This window comes from Heterocephalus glaber, unplaced genomic scaffold, assembly GCF_053883595.1.
Source record: "Heterocephalus glaber isolate CG9 unplaced genomic scaffold, H.glaber_assembly_v1.0 deba00001004, whole genome shotgun sequence".
In the NCBI taxonomy this organism is placed as follows: domain Eukaryota; kingdom Metazoa; phylum Chordata; class Mammalia; order Rodentia; family Bathyergidae; genus Heterocephalus; species Heterocephalus glaber.
The window spans coordinates 9195404-9212786 of NW_028258179.1; the positions used below are offsets into that span (position 1 = coordinate 9195404).

The 17383-nt window shown below is 46.9% G+C and overlaps 1 pseudogene; it reads left to right on the top strand.

Annotated features, from left to right (window-relative positions):
- Positions 1–253: 253 nt before the first annotated feature.
- LOC101700169 (serine/threonine-protein phosphatase 2A regulatory subunit B'' subunit gamma-like) lies at positions 254–16887 on the top strand (annotated as a pseudogene).
- Positions 16888–17383: the final 496 nt, after the last annotated feature.

A 17383-nucleotide genomic window follows, 5' to 3' on the forward strand; every position in this document is an offset into this window, starting at 1 on the left:
CCAGGCTTTCGGTGCTAGCAGAACAAGGGGTCCGTCCAGCAAGAGGTCAGCTGGCTCCTCCACTGGAAGACGGCAACACAGCGACCTGCCACCCAGCTGTCTCCAAGAGCGCTCTGCAGTGGCATCTTTCCTCCCAGGAGGAGCATTTTCCCTGAGGACTTGAAACAACTCAGAGCCAGATCCCTGCAGGCTTTGGAGCTCTTGGGCAGCACCTGGCAGTTTCCGTGGCTCTGTAGTGTCCTGCTCACCCACCATGTCCGTTCCTGAGCCTCCAGCCCCGACACCCAACTCCCAAGCAAGGGACGCTCATTTCCAGATGGGTGACCCCACGCTGTGACCATCTCAAGAAATGCCACCACTGGGGAACAAAACAGGGCCTTTCTGCCTCCCCCGGAACTCGAGCAAAGGAGGCCTTGCCTGTGTGCGGGTGCTCGGTGGCACTGCTGGACTCGGGAGTGACTGAGTGGACAGCTGAGGGTGTCAGTCAGCCTTTGTCCCGTGACAGGCGGCCTGAGAGAAACAACCATGGAGGAGGAAGGGTTATTTCCACTCCTTTTCAGAGATTCCAGCAGAGGGCGCTGGCTCCGTCCCCTCAGTCTCGGGTGAGGCTGAACACATGGCAGCTGCGGGCTGTGGCAGAGGAGGCCACTCGCCTCACAGTGACCAGGAAGGGGCAGAGGGAGGAGGCAGAGACCGGCAGACGGAGCTCCCATAGTGCTGTCCTTGCTGAAGCCCCACAGATCTGGCTGTGAATCCTCCCTGGATGAACAACACCCCAGTCACCTCCACAGGCCCTGCCTCTGCCGTGACTGCCTGGGGCCAGGCTTCGATCCAGGAGCCTGGGGCGTCCAGGTCCCAGGGGCGACTTTGGGAGCAGAGGACCCGCAACAGGAGTGTGCGTGGCCTGCAGAGCGGCCAGCTCAGAACACGCAGCCTGGAGAGGGGGATGAATGGACTGCATGCCCCTTCAGGGCAAGGATGGGTGGGAGGAGACGCACGGTGGTGCATTGCCCAGGATCCTCTCCTCCACCACCAGGAAAGTCAACGCGAGCTCTTTTTAAAAGTGTACTCGAGCCTGTTAATTTTGCCGAGTATCAGGTTTTGATGAGGTATCTTCACCCAGGCACAGCTGCCCATGCCCCGTCACCTTCCCTTGGTCTCCTCTTACTCCCTTCCTCTGTCTATGGGGGTGGTTTAACACAAGGTCTCGCTATGTAGCTCAGGCTGACCTTGAACCCAAGGCACTGCTCCTGCCTCAGCCTCCAAAGTGCTGAGATTACAGACACATACCACCACGACCTCCTGTCTAATCATAGTCATCTTTCCTACTTTCATGCCATCTTTTTTTTTAAGGATTCCATATATTAGAAACACCACACAATACTTGTATTTTTGAATCTGGTTTATTTCACTTAACACAATGATTTCCAGTTCCATCCACTTTTGTGCAAATGACATTCTTTCATTCTTCGTGGCTGCATAGTGCTCCATGTGTATACACAGCACTTTCTTCATCATCGTCTATTGATGGGCACCGAGGCTGCTCCTGGGTCATGGCTGCTATGAGTGGTGCCACAGCAAACGTGGGTGTCCAAGAGAAGGAAGCAGAGGCTCAGTGGTTCACCTTGCACGTACCCTGGTGCACAATCAGGGGTGTACACACACACATACATGCAACACACACACAAGCCCACTCTCCACTCCCGGCCCGGATGGCCACGCATTTGTCTGCTCATCTGTCTTCCCCCCAGGTCAGGTGTGGCCCATCCTCCCCTGCCAGCCCCTCCCGAGGCAGCGGCTCTCTCCTTCCTTCCCAAAGCTGTGCTGAGCCAGCGAGTCCTCCTGTTGCACCAGCCACGAGGTGGGCACCTTCCTGACAGGCCGGCTCCACCTGTCTGAAGCCCGAGCCCACCCAGCCCCACCCCCCACTGCAGACACTGGGCCTGGGCTCTGTGCCTCCAACTTTACAGGGCTTGTCCAGTGGATCCTCTCAGTGCTCCCATCTTGCATCCTGACTGCTTCCTGCTGTAGGTAAAAAAAATCTTCCACAGGAAAGGACTCACGGGAGCCCGGCACGATGGCCCATACCTGCAATCCCAGCACTCAGGAGGCTGAGGCAGGAGGACTGCAGTGATTTAAAGACCAGCCTGGGCCACACAGCGAGACCCTGTCTCAGAAAAAATTAAAATTAAAAAGAACCCACAGATGACCAATTTCTATGAACTGCAGCAGATTTTATAAACCGTTCTTTGTCTGGAGAAGTAGATACAAAGAGTTCCACTTGAACACACCAAGCATGAGTAAGCGGTGGACTATTTTCCTCTCATGTCCCTGAAACAGATCGGCCCAGGATGCTTGGGGACGGCTGGGCCCTTGGGTCAAACTGCAAAGCCCAGTGTCCTCTTTCAGTGGGAATGAATGTGAATCAATGTGCAGTGGTTTCCAGGGAGAGCATTATTCATCAGAACAAAAACCTTGATGAAATGCTCGTGCTATTTTAAAATTGACAAATCAAGGACACGGAGTGCTTTTAAAAGCCACTGCCAAAAATACGGCAAGCATCTTCCAGAACAAGGACAGCGACCCAGAACATCTGTGCTCGTATTGGAGCAGGACGCTGCAGGACGGACAAGCTGGCCCTGGCCTTAGAAGGAACCACAGAGACGGCTCCCAAGAAGCCTTGCCTGCCTTTGGTTCCTGGGAGTCACAGGGAGCGGGTGACTTCAGACTCCTGCATGTGTACCCGGATGCAGCCGAGGAAGCAGCCATGCTGAGATCCAAGGTTCAGGGTCTCAGGGAAACAGCAAATCGCAAACAGCCTGGGACACCCAGACTCTGCCTTTAGGTTACAGACTGTCACTGACCAGGAGAACCAAAAGCTTGCAGGGCCAAGGACACGAGAAATGTGATTCACTGGCAGAGAAAAGAAAGAAAAAGAAGTGAGCACCAAGATTTCTTCTACAGGGCCGGGGATTTGGCTCAGCGGCACCTCGCCTGCCTCGAAAGTCAAGGTCCCGAGTTTGATCCCCAGTACCAAAAAAAAAAAAAGATTTCTTCTACAGAGCTGGGTATGGTATCACATGACTGTAATGCCAGCACTTAGGAGGCTGAGGCAGGAGGATCACTGCACATTTGGTGTTTGTTGATGTACAAATTATGTTCATAATCTAGCATTAGTTAATGCGGGATGTTGTTAATATCCACTCTGAATGAGGTTAATCAACGACAGGAAGTGGATGTTCATTTTCAGATGGTTTCAGTGATGACCAATTATACGTGCCTGATAAGCTGAAGTTGAAACCAAAAAGAGCCCCTACCTGGGGTAAGAAACACGCCTCTCCTGTTCTTTATGAGTGCTCTGAGGGAATTTTCTTGGGGAGCATCTTTTCAATCTTTCAAAGGCTTTTGTCTACTCTCCGAGTTTTAGTTCAAATGAGGTTATGTAACCCACACACCCAATCTGCTCCACAGAAATGTGTCCAAGCTCTCAGAAAAACGACAGGATTTCACAGAGCCCACTGCCAGCCCGGGACATACCCTGTGCATCACTGCGACCCCACATGCAACCACTTAGAGAGAGCTTGTATGTAGAAATTAGAAACATTTCTTATTTTTCGTTTAAAATCTATATAATCCCTGTTGTGCTATTTTCTCCTGTTCCCAGGGGATTGTCTCCTGCCCCACTCTGGGAGCCCAAGCTCGGGCGATAGCTCAGTGCCAGCTGTCTGCAGACCAGGGTTCAAGTGCACAGGAGCAGACCCCATGGGTCAGCAGAAACGCAGGAGCCAAAGGAGTGCAGGAGACAAAGCAAAAGATAAATGTGGGCGTCTGGTTACAGTTAGGGGAGAAAGGAGCCCAGGATGATTCTAAGTTTTGACTCCAACAGACAACGAAAAGCTTACAAGAAGCAGGGTATGGTGACGGGGGCCTGCAATCCCAGCACTCTGAGGCTGAGGCAGGAGGATTCCTGTGAGTTCAAGGCCAGCCTGAACTGCAAAATGAAACCCGCTCAAAACAAAAGCAAACAAACAAACAAAGCTTACTGGAAATGGCCCTGTCCTGGGAGTCCCCAGGCTTTTCGGACAGCCACACTAGGTTGGGCAGGCATGGGCCAATTTCTCACTTTGAAGATACTCGACAAGAGCCACTGACAGGAGCAACTGCAAGCAGCAGCTGGCCACAGGAATCGGCCACTGACTTCCCCAGAGGCCTGGTGCCAGTCCCTGGTTCTGTCGCCTGGGCTCTGCCGGCCATCCTTCACCCCCGAGAGCACCTGCAGCCCTCCTGCCCCTTCTGCGGCCATCCAACATCTTTTCCGTCTCTGCCAGACTGGAAGGGCACGGCTAAACGTAGGGGTAGAGGCTGGGACCACACCGGGACTCTCGGGGGATCACTTAGCTGGCCTCTGCTCAAGAAGCCCGGAGTCCTCACGCAGACTGCGGACCCCAAATACGCACGCACGCACACATGCACGCACCCCCGAGCGCTCCTAACTCCCTCCTGCCAGCCACGAGGCCTGCACAGAAGGGGACAGCGGGAGTCAGGGCAGAAACACACAGGGCTCTGCTAGGCGGTGCCATCACCCAGCCTGCCCGGCCACCTCCACCGTCTCCCGGGCCTTCCTGGAAGCAGCATCTGCACTGTGGCAGGGTCTCGGCACCAGGCTTGGCAGTGAACACGGCAGCTCCTGGGCCTGGACGTCAGATGTGAGGCGGAGTCTTCTACCCCAAAAGGAGCCCTCCTGGTGGGGGGGGGGGGCGGTCCCGATGTCCCCGAGGACTGCGTCTCCTGATGGAATAGGGCTCCTGTCTGCCGCAGGAAGGCTGCAGGCCCAGGGGGAGGGACGGCAGGATGGTGGGGTGCATCGGTCTCTGTCTCCTCCACAGAGCTGCCTCGGGTCCCTGCTTGTTGTGGTTTAGGTCTAAAACGTCACCCCAAATTCTCACGCGTGTGGAAGGTGACTGGGTCAGGGTGCGGAAGGCGCCGCTAGGAGGCGGGGCCTGGCCGGAAGTGGGCTGCTGGAGGCGTGGCCCGGACGGCGCCTCTCCCTCCCAGCTCCGCCCTCCTCCGGCTGCTTCCTGTCTGCCATGCCGCCAGCGGGTCTCTTCCCCGGATTCTCCGCCCTGTGTCCTGTCCTACAGCCAGCAGACTGTTCCGCAACTCCCGAAACTGAGCCAAAGTAAACCTCTGCTCCTTTAACTGGTGGGCATCCAGTGTTGCTCCTCAGCGACGGGAAAAGTGGTGCCACTGCTCGTCCCCACCCCTACTCCCAACTCCTGCCACCGTTCATCCCACACCCAGGCCTTCAAGGGCAGCAGCGAGGGCCATTCATTGACTGGCTGTGTGCTGAGCTCGCACAAGGTGGGTGCTGTGCTCTGAATGTTGATGTCCCCTCAGATCCCTGTGTTGAAACCGAGCCCCCGGAACAATATCAGGTGCTGCTGAGGTAGAAAAAACACAAATTCTGAAAGATGATTCCTCGGTTTTATTATACCCTGCCAGCTGAAGATGAAATCTTACTGCAGAAATTAAGAGAGGAATCCAGAGCTGCCTCTCTACAAAGGGGAAGCAGAGAACGTTTAGATAAGGGGTACAGAACCACAGCCTCTGCTGGGCAAACACCTGGCACCACCTATGATCAGAGAGGATGCAGTGGTCCATTATGAACCTTTGCTAAAGGTTTGCTAAAGAAGGCAGGACCAAGGCGCAAGCAATTTTCCACTGCAGAATTCTGCTGAACTGCTCCAGACAGATTCAGATGGAAGAATTTCCATCGTGCGATTCTTCAGTTGTATCATCCAAAAAGTCACTTGGTCAAACAAGAATGGGACTCCCTTTCAATGATGTTGCTGGACAAGGATATCTTCAGGCATCTGACATAGGAAACTGGAACTTAGCCCCACTTTGCTGCTGTTAGATGGGCTGGAAAATCCTTTTGCTCCTTTTATGGTTGCACAGCAGTTAGGAAGCCCTTTTTTATTTTATTTATTTATTATTTGTTTATTGGCAGGGTCTTGCTCTGTAGCCCAGGCCAACCTTGAACTATGCAGCCCACACTACTCACCATGATCCTCTTGCTTCAGCCTCCCAAGTGCCTGGGATCTGAGGCATGCGCCACCACACCTGGCAGAAGCCCTTCTTTTTGGACCCTCGCAGAGCAGAGAAGATACAAATTCAAGGTATTTTAGTGTGCAGTTTCGCAGATGATTTACTGTGGCTGAGGGACGGGGAAGTGGCCAAGTAGAGTCAGGAGACAAGCTGGTGCTCTGCTCTGCTGCCCCAAGAGCTCATGGCCAGCATTGGAGTCTTGACAAAGATCACAAGGGTGTGCTCAGTACAGAAGAGCTCTCGCGCTGCAGAACAGAGCCATGGCCAATGTCTTCTCATTTTTTATTGTTAATTATTTGTTTTTATTAGTAGTCCACGTTTGGACACAGTGGTTACATTCATCATGGGAAGTTTGCGCGTGTTCGTAACAATCTTCATTCTTTTTTGTCCCCTCTGCCTATCCCTCCCTGCTCCCTCCAACTCATTCCCCTTCCCACTTATAAAAGCTCTATTTCATTTTTTCTTCAGTTTTCTTTTTTCACGCCTTTTCCTTTCCCTCCCTCCTCCTCCTTTCATTTCTTGTTCCCCTTCCCATTTGAAAAAAATTTTTCCTATTTCCTATTATCTTTTATTTTGCTCTTCATATATATATTTTGGGTTTTTCATATAAGGGAAACCATGCCATAAATTTGTGCATTTGATTTATTTCACTTGACATTATGGTCTTGAGGTGCATTCATTTTTCTACAAATGGCTCACATTTCTCCTTTATGACAGTAATGCTCCATTGTGTGTAGCAGTGTCATCTTAGACTATGTTTTCCAGGAGTGTCCCATTTGTGATGGAGAAATGGACTACAAAACCTACATGGACTTTGTCCTGGCACTGGAAAATAGAAATGAACCTGCAGCTCTGCCGTGTATCTTCACCCTGCTTGTGGATATCTGGATGTTTTCCCTTGATTCCTTAGAGCAATACCGGAACTAATGGAAATACACGGACAAAATCCTGTTTCACTGCAGGGCATCAAGGATGAAGTCTGACATGGTAAAGCCAAAGGAGCCTCTGAAAGTCAGGATTTAATGAGCAGAAATCAAGAAGACACAGTCCCTGCCATTCTGATGGATGGGAGCGGCGTCTGGACTTAGGAAGACAGAGCAGCCTTCTTGCAAGTGACAGTGAAAACTGCAAACTTGGATGATGTGCATCTCTGCAAGACCAAACTGTCTTCATTAAGACACCTGAGTCCTGGGCCGGGGATTTAGCTCAGTGGTTTCGCTGCCTGCTGTGCAAGCGCAAGGACCTGAGTTCAATCCCCGGTACCAAAAAAAAAAAAACAAAGACACCTGAGTCCTGCGCATGAACGTTTAGGAATGGTCCGCATAAGATCTGCAAGTGTAGGTCAGCTGTAGCAAGTGTGGTTTATGGTGGGTAGGAAGTGTTCAGGTTTTTGTGTTTTCGGTTTTGTTTTGTTTTTTGCAGTACCGGGGATCGAACTCAGGATCTTGCACTTCCGAGGCAGGCGCAGTGCCACTGAGCTAAATCCCCAGCCCAAAAGTATTCAGTTTTAATCTGAGTAGTCACTAGGAATAAAGGAAGTTTTCATGGAAGTATTTCCGTGAGTCGCGCAGTATCAGATTATTGAGGGATGGTTGGCATTGTTAACATGGCCATGTGACAGTCTTCCTCTCAAACACGTCTATCAAGGACGGTAGGCCTTTCTGTTAGAGCAGAATAATTTCATTTCTGGGATGTGTGCGGGAGGCCAGGCCACAGTGACCCCGCATGAACAGGTGAGGGCCCCCAGCGAGGCGTCGGGAGGCTGGCCACCCCTCCTGCCACGTGATGACACACAGTCCTGTCTTGGGACCGGCCCTGGCCCGACACAGAGCCTGCCGGCACCTCGATCTCAGGCCTCTCGGGCTCCACACTGTGAGAAATGAATTTCTGTGGTTTTATAAGTCACGTGCTCGGAGATATTTTGTTACAGTGACCCAAGCACACTGACACAATCAGAGTTAAAGCTTCCATTCCAGAGTGAGCGCGGAGGGCCTGGGGGTGTGGCTCAGCCAGAGAGGGCTTGCCCAGCTTGGGCCAGGCCCTGAGTCCCATGCCCAGTACCACAAAAATGAATGAATGGCCTCGAGTGGCCATGCACGCCTGCTTTCCCAGCACTCAGAAGGCCGAGGCAAGAAGATTCCTGCAGAGTGCGTTCAAGGCCAGCCTGCACTCCACAGCCAGATGCTGTCTCGAAAATAAATAAAAGCACATAAATAATAAATGAATGACTACATAAAGGTGAGAACTGATTGTAAAGTGAGAGCGGGCTGAGCCTGAAAGCACATCTCCAGAGGAGGATACACAGGGCCTGAGCCTGAGTCAGGACACCTAGGGCCATCTGGGGACTGGAAGCATGGTGTCTAAGGACTCCTGAAAGCTGGATCCTTCTGGAGCTATCCAGAAACCTCTCTCCAGTCCCGGAGGTAGCGAGTCCTCTGTCCCTGAATAGCAACAACTCAGGACAGTGAAGAGAATCAGGAGCAGACTCACCGCACATTCAGCCATGTACTCATCAGGTAGCCCATCATTCAGTCCCCAAGGAGAGGACAAGGTGACTGTGACACGTCCATTCCTGCTTCCTCTTGCAGCAGGGCATCATGGAAGACCTGACTGTGAGAAGACAAAGTGGCCTAAAGTTCCCAGGAAGAACAAGGAGGACAGGGACAGGGACAGGGACAAGGAGTGTGACATTAACCTTAGCTGTGTCAACTCAAGTGGTTTAAGAAATGCCCAGGGGGAACATGAGGAAGAACAAGCAGGAGGGAAGTAGGTCCCTGGGACCCAACAAGGACCTGAAGTGAGAATTGAAGCCCACAGGGAGAGCAAAGAGAGAGACTTCAACTAAGAAACAGGAGGTAACAAGTTGTGCTTTCTCCCTGAGCCCTGCCTGATCACTGCAGGCTCGAACCTGCAGCCCCACAGTAACTGCTGGTGAGCCCAGAGGCCTCCACGAGACACACACCAGAGGACACAGCAGTGAATGCAGCAGTCGCCAATGCCTGGTGAGTTATTTGGGTCCAGACGTCACCCAAGAGAAGGTGACTGACCAGTAGCCACCTTGGAGAGAGGCCAACTGAGCTTAAAGCAGAGCCCCTCACACTGGCTCCATCAGGGTGAGGCAGAACCGAGTTCAAGGGGGCAGGAGGCCAAGGAGCTGAGTTCAAGCCAGCAGGAGACACCCCAGCCTGAGCTTCAGAACAAAAGGTTCAGCCTTGCTGGGATTATCCACTACCCCACCATAAATCTGCAGCCGGCTGGCTGGGCTCAATCAGCACAGATCTGGGCTCTGTCTGCCCACTTTTCTACCAGTGACAGCAGGGATGCGCCTTGGAGTGGGCTTTCTTCTTTTTCCTCATCTTCTTCTTTGTTTTGGTTCTGTTTCTTTTTTTTCTTGACTGTTTGTTCATGGTCTTATCTAAGCGTGAACATTGTTTCTAGCTCTTTTGTTGTAAGTCTGCTCTGTTCTTGGTTTTTTCTTCCTTCTCTCTTTTCCTATTGGCTTCACCAGTTTTCCAAAGTTTGCATATTTTCCTTTGTCCTCCAGCCTTGCTTCTAACCTCTTCCTCTTCTATTTCTCTATTTTATCCTCCCTACCCCCTTTAAAATTTTCTCCCCCAAGGGTAAAATCACCATACTGAGGGCATATTTATGGTATAAAATTTCCTGGTTCATTATAGATTTTGTTAGATAATCACAAATAATAGTTCATACAGTTAAAGCTGGCAAATTAATAATTACCACAGTTTGTTAATCTCTAGCTGTGTTTGATGCTGTTGTTATAGCTGGTTGTACTACTTTAGCCAAGGTGACACAATGCTCTAATCAGTTGTTCTTCCTGGTAAGGCAAGATTGAGATTGCCTGAGGGTCATTAAACAAGACTACAGGCCAGTGCCAGGGAACCAGGGGCTAGTCCAAGCAGGCAGCAACTTCTCATCCCTAATAAATTGAAGAGGTAGGATCTTGCAGCAGACTCAAAACCCAAAAGCCAGATTCACCTGGAAGACATCTCTGAGAAGTAGTCATTTCCTAAGGGTTCTAAATGGTAGAAATAAAGCTACCTGCCATAAGCAATTTACAAGCATCAACCCAGAAATTAAACTAAAAACAAGAAAATGAGAGGGGGCCGGGGATTTAGCTCAGTGGTGCCATGCCTGCCTCACAAGCACAAGGTCCTGAGTTCAATCCCTGGTACCACCAAAAAACAGACAATAAATTAAGAAAGAAAATAAGAAGACCCTTAACCAAGATGCAACCCCAAACTTCCAGCTCATCAAAGGCAAACCCAGGAGGCAGTGAGGTGGAGGTGAAAGCCTGGACTCTCCAAAGTGGTAACAGCAGAAATAACAAAGCAAATGAATGAGGCTCTAGCAAAAATCAAAGCAGAGATAGTTTCTCAGATAACTACAGAGATGGTGACCAGAATGAAAGACATGGCTAGTGGCTCTAGAGTAGATACAGAGTTTTAAAAATAGAGGAGCTTAGAAAAATGATGGAAACTATGAACACCCAACATAGGAAAGAAATGGAATCTATGAAAAAGATTCAAATAGATATCCAGGATATTGAAAATTCCATTAAAAGTATATGCAGCACAATGAACCAATGTGAGGACAGAATATCAGATATAGAAGACAGGATTGCAGTTAGCAAGCATGAAAAGAAAGATTTCTTAAAAATAGCAAGGCACCATGAAAAATCAATCCAACAGCTGCTAGATGATGCAAAGAATACTAACATAAGATTGATTGAATGAAGTCAATGAAAAAGCAGGAGACAGTGCAAATGACATAAAAAAACCTGTTCACAGAGGAACAGGAAACTTGCCAAGCAAGGAAAAAGAATTTGACATACAGATAAATGAGGCATATGCAACTCCAATTAGCCATGATAAAAAAAAAAAAAACTACACCAAGGCATATAATAGTCAAGCTTCCAGAAATTCAAAATAAGAACAGAATTTTGGGGGGGGGGGGTTGAAGCAGGGTCTCACTATGTAGCCCAGGCTGGCCTTGAACTCACAGCGATCATCTTGCCTCAGCCTCCCAAGTGCTGGGATTACAGGCATGCACCACCTTGCCCCACACAAGAACAGAATATCAAAAGCTGCTAGAAAAAAAGAAACAAATCACCAATAAAGGAAAGCCCATCAGAATCATGGCAGACTTCTCAACACAAACCCTCAAGTCAAGGAAAGCTTGGGGTGAAGTACTTCAAGCCCTAAAAGAAAACAACTTCCAACCCAGGTTGATGTAGCCCACAAAACTGTCTTTCAAAATCAATGGAGAAATAAGATACTTTCATGACCAAGAACACCTGAAGAAATTCATGACCACCAAACCAGCACTCCAAAATGTTCTGAAGGACATTCTAGAAAGAGATAATGAGAACTACAATTCCATGAACTCCAACAAAATGAATTCACCAGGCAAGGTAAGTAATTAAACAGGAAAACAACAACAGGAAAATAACATAACAAGGACAAGTTAATATATATCAGTTATAACCATCAATGTAAATGATCTCAATTCACCAATCAAAAGAAACAGACTGGCAGAATGGATCAAGAAGCAAGATCCAACAATATGCTGCATATAAGAAACACATTTAATTCAAAAAGAAATTCATAGAGTGAAAGTCAAAGAATAGAAAACAACACTCCATATAATAGGAACCCAGAAAAAATCAGGGGCAGCTAGTCTATTTGCAGACAAAGTGAATTTCAAGCCAAGATTAATTAAGAGAGACAAGGTCACTACATCCTTGTAAAGAGAACAATCCAAGAGGAAGAGATAACAATCATAAATATATATGCACCAAATACCAGCCCACCCAACTATATAAAACAAATATTAACTGACATGAAAAATCAACTAAGCACTAAATGGAATTGTAATGGGGGAATCTCAATACCCTACTGTCACAAATAGATCAGCTAGACAAAAATCAATAAAGAAATACCACAATTGAACCAAACTTTTGAACAAATGGACTTTGCAGATATCTACATAGTGTTCCATCCCACAACATCAGAATACACATCCTTCTCAGCTGCACATGGGACATTCTCCAAAATAGACCACATGCTAGCTCATAGAACATGCTTAAGTACATGCAAAGGAATTTAAATTATCCCATGGGAGACCACCCCACTGATTATGCCCAAAGCAGGCTGTAAGCTGTGCAGGCTGTAAAGAGTTAACCCCATAGTCGGCTTGTTTATAGACGTGAATCTGGCCAAAGCCTACATGCCAAGGTCAGAGTAACTTGCACCCAAATTCCGTTCCCAAAATTAAAACCTTCTTTACTAAAAAGACAAGGTTAATTATTGACCACAACCTAAATTTTGTCTGTTCTGTTCCTAATTCAAGAATTCTTTGTCTCTTCCTTTACAAGCCTTGCCTGCATCAGCAACGTATTCACAGCAACTCCACATAGTCCTTTACCTCAACCTAACTATGATTGTGTCACCAATAAACATCAACGACTCTGAGTCTGCAGGGCCTTTGCTTGTTCAAGCCTCTGACTGCTCAAGCACTGGTCATCCTGACTCCCCATCTCTGTCTCTTTAATTCTGTCTTTAAGTCCTTCTCACCATGCATCATAGCACTGAGGAGATCAGAATCCGTTGCAGGGGTCTCCAGTATTATTCCATGCATACTATCAGACCATAGTGCAATGAAATTGGAAATCAATGGCCAAAGAAACCACAAGAACTTCATAAACACATGGAAATTAAATAACACTCTCATGAACAACCAGTGGGTCACCGATGAAATTAAAGAAGAAATTAGACAGTTTCTACAATTAAACAACAATGCTAATACAACACACTGGATCTTATGGGACGCAATGAAAGCAGTCCTATGAAGGAAATTTATAGCAGTGAATTCCCATATCAGAAAAACAGAGCAAGCTCAAATAAACAACCTAGTGTTGAACCTCGAGCTTCTACAAAAAAGAAGAGCAGGGCCAGGGATTCAGCTCAGTTGTGCCACCACCTGCCTCACAAGCACAAGGTCCTAAGTTCAATCCCCAGTACTGAAAAACAAGAAAAAAGAGCAAGTCAAGCCCAAAGCTTGTACAAGGGAGGAAATTATAAAACCAGAGCAGAAATTGATGCAATGGAGACTAAGAAAACAATACAAAGTATCAATGAAACAAAGAGTTGGTTCTTTGAAAGATTAAATAAAATTGACAAACCCTTAGCCAACCCTATCAAAAAAAAAAAAAGAAAGAAAGAAAAGACTGAAATCCAGGCAATTAGGAATGAAAAGGGTGAAATCACAACAGATCCTGAAGAGATAACCCATACCTACTTCGAGAACCTGTATTCTAACAAGATGGAAAACAAAGAAGAAATGGACAGAGTACTAGAAACATATGAATTACCAAAGTTGAATCAAGAAGATATAGAAATTCTAAATAAACCAATATCAGCCAATGAAACTGAAGATGTAATTAAAAACTACCAACAAAGGAAAGCCCAGGCCCTGCTGAATTCTACAAGAAATTTAAAGAAGATCTAATGCTGCTACTTCTCAAACTCTTTAATAAATTGAAAGGGAAGCAATACTCCCAAATTCATTCCTGGAAGCAAGCATTACCCTGATACCAAAACCAGAGAAAGATTCAACCAAAAAAGACGATTATAGGCCAATCTCCCTAATGAATACAGACACAAAAATCCTCAATAAGATACTGGTATACAGAATGCAGCAAACCATCAAGAAGGTTATACACCAATACCAAGTAGAATTCATCCCAGGGATGCAGGGATGGTTCAACATACACAAATCAACAAATGTAATACACTATATTAACAGAAAAAAACCATATGATCATCTCAATAGATGCAGAAAAAGCATTTGACAAGGTCTAACACCCATTCATGATAAAAACTCTACTGAAAATTGGAATAGATGGTCTTTATCTCAGTCTCAAGAAAACCATCTATGACAAACCAACAGCCAACGTCATACTAAATGGACAAAAACAAAGCTTTCACTCTAAAATCAGGAACAAGACAAGGATGTCCACTGTCACCATTCTTATTCAATATAGTTCTGGAAACATTAGCCAGAGTAATCAGAAAAGAAAAAGAAAAGGAATAAGGATAGGAAAGAAGAACATAAATTATCATTATTTGCAGATGACATGATTCTCTACATAGAAGACCCCAAAAACACCACCAAAAGATTTCTTGATTTAATAACCAATCCAGTAGCATAGCGGGATACAAAGTCAACACTCAATAGCCTTCTCGTACACAAATAATAAACTCACTGACAGAGAAATTACAGAAACCATACCTTTCACAATAGCATCCAAAAAAATGAAATACAGTGGACCCTTGAGTTACAACCACCCTGACATACAAACAACTTGGATTACAACCAGAATTTTACTTTCAACTTATTAACAAAGTCTTGAGTTACCACTCGAATGCTAGCTGCTTGTGCTTTCAGATGGTCTCATACAGATCTAACCCTTACAGAGTTCTGGACAGAACATGACAGCATCCTCTCCTGTGTGGGGTTCACTGAGAAATCCTGGGCCAGGGTCTCTCTAAAGACACTGAGATCTGCCTGTGTACAGGAGAGAGACTTTGGGGGCTGTGTAGAGGAGTCTGAGCCTCAACTGACCAACTTGAGTTACAACTAGCCCTCGGGAATGAATTGAGTTCGTAAGTCAAGGGTCCACTGTACCTAGGAATCAATGTAATGAAGGAAGTAAAAGACCTTTACATGGAAAACTACAGCACTCTGAAAAAGGAGATTGAAGAGGTTATCAGAAAATAGAAAGATAACTCTTGTTCTTCGGTAGGAAGAACTAATACAGTGAAAATGGCCATATTACCAAAATTATTATACAAATTTAATGCAATCTGATCAAAATACCAATAGAATATCTCAAAAAATTAGAGAAAACAATTCTAAAATTCATTTGGAACCAGAAGAGAGCTAGAATAGCAAAAGCAATTCTAGGCAACAGAGACATGGCAGGGGGCATCACCATCCCTGACTTGAAATTATACTACTGTGATAAAAATTATAGCTACTGTGATAAAAACAGCACAGTACTAGCAAAAAAAAAAAAAATAGACCAGAGGATCAATGGAACAGATTAGAAGGTGCAGAAACAACTCCAGACACACTCAGCCATCTTATCTTTGACAAAGGAGCCAAACACCTTCACTGGCCTTTTTAATAGTGGTGCTATTTAATAAGTGGTGCTGGGAAAACTGGCTTTCTACATACCAAAGATTAAAACTAGACCTATATTTTTCACCATGTACTAAAATCAAAATGAATCAAAGATCTAAATATTAAAAACACTAAATCTGCTGGAAGATAAAATAGGTAAAACTCTTGAAGACGTTGGTGTTAAGCAAAGACTTTATGAACAAAACCCCGATCACACAGGAAATATCACAAAGAATCAACAATCTGGATCTCATCTTCTTAAAAAGCTTTTGCACGGCACAAAAAAATCAACAGAGTGGAGACAACCCAGTGTGGGAAAAAAAATCTGCCAGCTGTTCCTCAGACAAAGGACTACTATCTAGAATATATAAAGTGCTGGGGATTTAGCTCAGTGGTTCCGGCGCCTTCCTAGAAAGCGCAAGGTCCCAAGTTCGATCCTCGGTACAAAAAAAAATCTAGAATATATAAAGAACTAAAAAAAATCAGACCCCCCCCCAAATTTAAAGACCCAATTCAAAAATGAGCATCTGAAATAAACAGACAATCCTCAGATAAAGTAGAAACAGCAAATTAATATATGAAAAAATGTTCAACATCACTGGTCATTTGAGAGATGCAAATTAAAACAACACTGAGATTCCATCTCCAGAAAGAATCACTGTTATCAAGAAATCAGCCAATAACAAATGGTGGCAGGGCAGTGGGGGAAAAAAGGAACCCTTTTCCACTGTCAGTGGGAGCATAGACTGGTCCAACCACTGTGGACATCAGTGTGAAGATTCCTCAAAAAACTAAAACTAAAACTAACAGCTATTTCTCTTCTTTGTATCCTCCCAAAAGAATTAAAAGCATCTGACCACAGTGATATATGCACATCCATGTTTATAGTGGCACAGTTTGTCATAGCTAAATCTTGGAAAAAGCTCAAACTCCCATCAACTGACAAATGCATAAAGTTGTGGGGTTTTTACACAATGGAGTACTACTCTGCCATAAAGAAGGATAAGCTCGAGACATTTCTAGCTAAATGAATGCACCTTGAGACACAGTCTTAAGTGAGATAAATCGGACACACATGTTTATTGTTTGTTGGTTGGTTGGTATCGGGGATCGAACTCAGGTCCTTGCACTTGTAGGGCAGGTGGCTACACATGTTTAAATACTGCATTGTTTCCCTGGTGAGAGAAACCAAAAATGGAAATAATGACCAAAATGTATAATAGATATTGAGAAATGGAAAGAAATTGTTCAAATGAGAAGGGGAACAAGGGAGGGGGAAGGAGAGAAGGGACAAGAAAGGGATCAGTGACATCCATTTCTGAGTGTGTCTGGCTGGTACATGGAGGTGTGGCCTTGGGCTGTGTCTGCTCCCTGGCCCTTCCTCTCTGGTTCTTTTCCCCTCTCTGCTTCTCCGCCATCACAAACTAAGCAGCTTTGCTCCACCACACGCTTCCCCTGTGATGTTCCTGCCTTGGAGCAGCCATAGACTGAACCCTCTGAAACCAAAAGCCTAATTAAACCTGCCCTCTCAAGCTGTGGGTGTGGGGTATTGTGTCACAGAAACGGGAAAACTGACCGAATTAAGGAGAAAAGAAGGGGCTGGGGATTCAGAAACTTCTTCCAGAGTGGAATTGGAAGATGGACGTGACCTTGGATAAGAGTTTCTGGCACCTGCAGTCACCTCTAGAGGGCAGCGGCCAGATCTCCCCCATTGCCACCCCCAACCTCCACCAGGCAGGACAGTCCAGTGCTGGGGAATGGAGGGATGTGGGGCCAGGAGGCCTGAGCAGCCCCCAGCAAGGCCAGGCTTCCCCCCCTGGAGGCCACAGCGTCCATATGGCAGCCCACTGGGTTGGAGCTCCCCCGAGACGCCCCTGCCCTAATCTCCGGGGAGTCACGGGGACCAGGGCCTCTCCAGCTCCTCCCCAGGCCCAGGCACCTGGAAGTTCTCCCCCAACCCGAAACCAGCCCCTTCTCCCGGCCAGAGCCCCTCGTCCAGTCCCCGCAACAGCTGGCGCAGGCGAAGGCTAGCGCAGGCGAGGGCTCCCACAGCCTCCCCACGCGGGCTCCT